Below are 5,914 nucleotides of genomic sequence, written 5' to 3' on the forward strand. Positions count from 1 at the left end.
TCCATTGCCTCTGAAACTAACCAGTTCTTGCAACCATATTTCAACCTTTTTGCAATACCACACTAAATTTATCCTCAATTGTTAATGTGCACCAATATCTATCTGTTCAGAAGGATATCGATTTGCGGTACATTCCCCCCACACAGGTGGTGTTTGTAAAGAGGAGTTTCCAGACCGTTGCTTACCACACAATTATGTGCACCAAATTGCCTACATCTGTCTGTACTATAAACAATGGGAACAACTAATGGTTACATAACCATCTGACATCAAATCTTTATGATTGAAACGATACTAATGTGGTCTAATTTTTACAAATAGCGGGGCAGCTGTAGACAGCTACATTTAACCAAATGGTTTTTTTCATATTCCATTCACTGTCAGAGGAGGTTTGTGGGTGTAAATGCAATGGGACAAATACCTCACCTCACCTCACCTCACCAGGCTGTGTTCGACCATTGTTGGACGTAGCCCTCTTCATGATTCTTTCACTGTTCTCTATCTCTTGCATTTCTTGTCCATGTAGGTCCCATGTAGGCAGTAATGTCATCATGCCACCTCCTCTATGGAGCAAATAACTGAACATGTAATCAATACGGCATTTATTTGTTTAGAATTGAACAGGGCACCTGTCTTATCAAATCACTGTAATACCTCTTTGAAAGTGACAGAAGCGCAGTGATTTATAGTGTGCTACAGAGGCACAAGTTCGCACAACACTTAGATGTTGATCCACAAGCCTCTGCACACTTTACAGGTTGTCATTGACCACTAGTACTATGGTCCCATATCATTCCATAAACCATTAAATAACAACTCACGGACTTTGCAGCTTAGGCATGCACACCCTAAACATTCCAGAATTGACCTTCGCAGCCAGGATCAGCTCCCCAAATTTTGTGTGGGTTACAGCAATACAATTAGCAGTAAATTTCTTGTCCAGGGGAATTTCAAGCTTACTCAATATTTCCATGTGAGAACATTGATATGTTAATCCAATAGGCCGCCCCTTGCCTACTGATGTCTCTGAAAAGAGCTGTTCATTGAAGACTGTCCCTTGTCAACAGAGACCAAGCAGATCTTGCCCATTTGCTTATGTGAAAGGTTTGGTGGTTCTGAAAAGAGCTGTTCACCAAAGACTGCCCCTTGTCTTTTCAGAGCTTGTCTCATTCTTAGGTACTTTGTCTTGAAGAAGTCAATAGATGTTACATTTTGTTCTGTATATTTTAATATCTCATTTGACACGATGCAACTTTATTTTTCCAAATTATACCACTTTGAATGAAAAAAAAGAGAGCATTCAAAAAGTAACAAAATTCACAAAGATTTTTCTCTTGAAATACTCTAATTATGAGCATGGCGAGTGGAGTTACGGTCAAAAATGAGGGAAAACCAATATTTGATCAATAAATCAATAACTACTTGCTTTGAGTTGTTGCATTTTCAGTACAGTAGTTGTTGTATTCCTTGCCCCTATAATATACATATTTTACTTGTCACCAATGTGCTATAATTTTTGAGAAAAATGTAAAAATAGGCACAAAATTGGCCAAGGGTGTAGTACCCCCTTAACATGGGGAAATGAAGTCGCATCGTGCAGAATGGGATATCAAAATATGCAGAACAACATTATCTCTGTATTGATTACTTTATTTGGTAATTTAGGTTCAGTTTCTTTTTAACTTGGATATTGCTTTTGTTTTAAGTGTACCCGGAAGTGTACGGATCCTTTTTATGCACAGTATGGATTTAATCAATGCTTTTGTTCAACGTATCAACAGTATCTACTTGACACACACACACACACACGGTTGTTTGTAACAGTTTACATATCAATTTCTTAACACATTGTGTAAGGTTGTCCACAGAACCTCCCATATCAATAGGAAATGTTGATCAATTTATCACCAATTAATGATAATCTTTTAAATAAATGAATAATCAATTATATTTATATTGAAAAATTATACGAAATCAATGCATCTGTCTCCAGAAGTGTTCGATTTCCTGCATATCAAAGGAAAAGAGTATCTGTTCTATTGAGGCAACAGGTGCATGGATAAATATGTTATTATCATGTGTCCAACAGCTGGGGTTATTGAACTGATTGATCAATAATCATGTTGTATTGTATTGTTTGATGCAAAACAATACAACATAGACCTTGTATTTTCGAGACCTACATAAATTTGTCCTCTATAATCAAAATTAAACTGTATTATCAAAAACAAAAACAATAAGGTATGTGTTACCCAATTGATGCTAACTTAAGTTAAAAGTACAGATATTTTCGTAGATATCTACTGAAACGGACCATAAAAAGAGGAAGCTAGAATCACAGAATACTCCTTCAAAAAAGTTACAATATTAGTTGTCCCAGATATCAGTTCAAATTATAAACAGAAAATAAATTGTAATTATGTCACTGATGCATTCTGGGTAATTTAGTACCTGATACTGTGGGTCTTTTCAAGTTTTCAATTCTGCATAACATTGATTTGTTTAACTATTCTGGCTAGAATATCGGTACTTTGATTGGGTTTCTAGTTGTTGTTTCTGTATTGTTAAGTCTAGATTTTATTGATATGGTCAATTGATGGGTTAGAAAAGATGTGAAAAACCAAACAGCCTAGGATTTTAGTTTTTGGAAATGGGCAGTAAATTCTTTTATCTGATTAGTTAAATGCGGTGCAATCTCAGTCTCAGTCTCAATCTCAACCTCAGGATCAGGCTCAATCTCAGTCTCAGTCACAATCTCAGTCTCAGTCACAATCTCAGTCTCAATCTCAGTCTCAACCTCAGTCCCAGTCCCAATCTCAATCTCAGCCCCAGTCTCAATCTCAATCTCAAGCTCAGTCTCAATCTCATTCTCAGTCTCAATCTCAGTCACAATCTCAGTCACAATTTCAATCTCAATCTCAAGCTCAGTCTCAATCTCAGTCTCAGTCACAGTCTCAGTCACAATCTCAATCTCAGTCTCAATCTCAGTCTCAACCTCAGTCCCAGTCCCAATCTCAATCTCAGCCTCAGTCTCAATCTCAATCTCAAGCTCAGTCTCAATCTCATTCTCAGTCTCAATCTCAGTCACAATCTCAGTCACAATTTCAATCTCAATCTCATTCTCAGTCTCAATCTCAGTCACAATCTCAGTCTCAGTATAAATCTCATTCCCAATCTTAATCTCATTCTCAACTCTCAATCTCAGTCACAATCTCAGCCTCAATCTCATTCTCAGTCTCAATCTCAGTCACAATCTCAGTCACAATTTCAATCTCAATCTCATTCTCAGTCTCAATCTCAGTCACAATCTCAGTCTCAGTATAAATCTCATTCCCAATCTTAATCTCATTCTCAAGTCTCAATCTCAATCGCAGTCTCAGCTCAGTCTCAATCCCATTCTCAATCTCAGTCTCAGCCTCACTCTCAATCTCAGTCTCAGTCTCAATCACAATCTTAGTCTCAATTTCAATCTCAGTCTCAATCTCAGTCCCAGTCTCAGCTCAGTCTCAATCTCAGTCACAATCTCATTCTCAGTCTCAGCCTCAATCTCAGTCTCAATCTCAGTCCCAGCTCAGTCTCAGTCTGTCATAATCTCATTCTCATTCTCAGTCTCGGCCTCAATCCCAGTCTCAATTTCAATCAAGTCTCAGTTCAGTCTCAATCTCAGTCTCAATCTCAGTTACAATCTCATTCTCATTCTCAGCCACAGCCTCAATGTCAATCTCAGTCTCAATCTCAATCTCAGTTTCAATCTCAGTCACAATCTCATTCTCTGTCTCAGCCTCAGTCTCAATCTCATTCTCAACTTCAATCTCAATCTCATTCTCAGTCTCAATCTCAGTCACAATCTCAGTCTCAGTATAAATCTCATTCCCAATCTTAATCTCATTCTCAAGTCTCAATCTCAATCGCAGTCTCAGCTCAGTCTCAATCTCAGTCTCAATCTCAGTCCTAATCTCAGCCTCAATCTCATTCTCAGTCTCAATCTCAGTCACAATCTCAGTCACAATTTCAATCTCAATCTCAGTCTCAGTCTCAATCTCAGTCACAATCTCAGTCTCAGTATAAATCTCATTCCCAATCTTAATCTCATTCTCAACTCTCAATCTCAGTCACAATCTCAGCCTCAATCTCATTCTCAGTCTCAATCTCAGTCACAATCTCAGTCACAATTTCAATCTCAATCTCATTCTCAGTCTCAATCTCAGTCACAATCTCAGTCTCAGTATAAATCTCATTCCCAATCTTAATCTCATTCTCAAGTCTCAATCTCAATCGCAGTCTCAGCTCAGTCTCAATCCCAGTCTCAATCTCAGTCTCAGCCTCACTCTCAATCTCAGTCTCAGTCTCAGTCACAATCTTAGTCTCAATTTCAATCTCAGTCTCAATCTCAGTCCCAGTCTCAGCTCAGTCTCAATCTCAGTCACAATCTCATTCTCAGTCTCAGCCTCAATCTCAGTCCCAATCTCAGTCTCAATCTCAGTCTCAATCTCAGTCCCAGCTCAGTCTCAGTCTGTCATAATCTCATTCTCATTCTCAGTCTCGGCCTCAATCCCAGTCTCAATTTCAATCAAGTTTCAGTTCAGTCTCAATCTCAGTCTCAATCTCAGTTACAATCTCATTCTCATTCTCAGCCACAGCCTCAATGTCAATCTCAGTCTCAATCTCAATCTCAGTTTCAATCTCAGTCACAATCTCATTCTCTGTCTCAGCCTCAGTCTCAATCTCATTCTCAACTTCAATCTCAATCTCATTCTCAGTCTCAATCTCAGTCACAATCTCAGTCTCAGTATAAATCTCATTCCCAATCTTAATCTCATTCTCAAGTCTCAATCTCAATCGCAGTCTCAGCTCAGTCTCAATCTCAGTCTCAATCTCAGTCCTAATCTCAGCCTCAATCTCATTCTCAGTCTCAATCTCAGTCACAATCTCAGTCACAATTTCAATCTCAATCTCATTCTCAGTCTCAATCTCAGTCACAATCTCAGTCTCAGTATAAATCTCATTCCCAATCTTAATCTCATTCTCAAGTCTCAATCTCAATCGCAGTCTCAGCTCAGTCTCAATCTCAGTCACAATCTCAGTCACAATCTCAGCCTCAATCTCAGTCTCAATCTCGGTCTCAATTTCAATCTCAATCTCATTCTCAGTCTCAATCTCAGTCACAATCTCAGTCTCAGTATAAATCTCATTCCCAATCTTAATCTCATTCTCAAGTCTCAATCTCAATCGCAGTCTCAGCTCAGTCTCAATCTCAGTCACAATCTCAGTCACAATCTCAGCCTCAATCTCAGTCTCAATCTCGGTCTCAATTTCAATCTCAATCTCATTCTCAGTCTCAATCTCAGTCACAATCTCAGTCTCAGTATAAATCTCATTCCCAATCTTATCTCATTCTCAAGTCTCAATCTCAGGCTCAATCTTAATCTCAATTTCAGTCTCAGGTTCAATCTCAGTCTCAGGCTCAATTTCAGTCTCAGGTTCAATATCAGCCTCGATCCCAGTCTCAGACTCAATCTCAGTCTCAATATCAATCCCAGTCATAATCTCAGTCTCAATCCCAGTGTCAACTTCAACTTCAACCTCAGTCTCTGTCTCAATCTCATTATAGGTTTCAACCTCAGTTTCAATCTCAATATCAGTCTTGGTCTCAGTCTCAATTTTATTCATGAGTTCATCTCAATCTTAATTTTAATCATTTGTCTATGTTAACTTATTATTTTCAACCTTTAATAAAGTTTTGCATAAAATCTTAATGACTAAAATGCATAAAAAACAAGTTCTTAAAATACAGACAATCAATCCCACCTTTATCAACCATCTATATATAGCAGCAAATGTACAATAGAAAATCAACATCTTGTCATCAAAACCCACACAATTTTCAGCATATCAATTTTTTTTCTTAATAATG

General features: G+C 38.0%; 1 pseudogene; it reads left to right on the forward strand.

Annotated features, from left to right (window-relative positions):
• The first annotated feature begins 4,838 nt into the window (after window positions 1-4,838).
• LOC140158413 (uncharacterized) lies at window positions 4,839-5,426 on the forward strand (annotated as a pseudogene).
• Window positions 5,427-5,914: the final 488 nt, after the last annotated feature.

This window comes from Amphiura filiformis, chromosome 8 (assembly GCF_039555335.1).
Source record: "Amphiura filiformis chromosome 8, Afil_fr2py, whole genome shotgun sequence".
Classification (NCBI taxonomy): Eukaryota; Metazoa; Echinodermata; class Ophiuroidea; order Amphilepidida; family Amphiuridae; genus Amphiura; species Amphiura filiformis.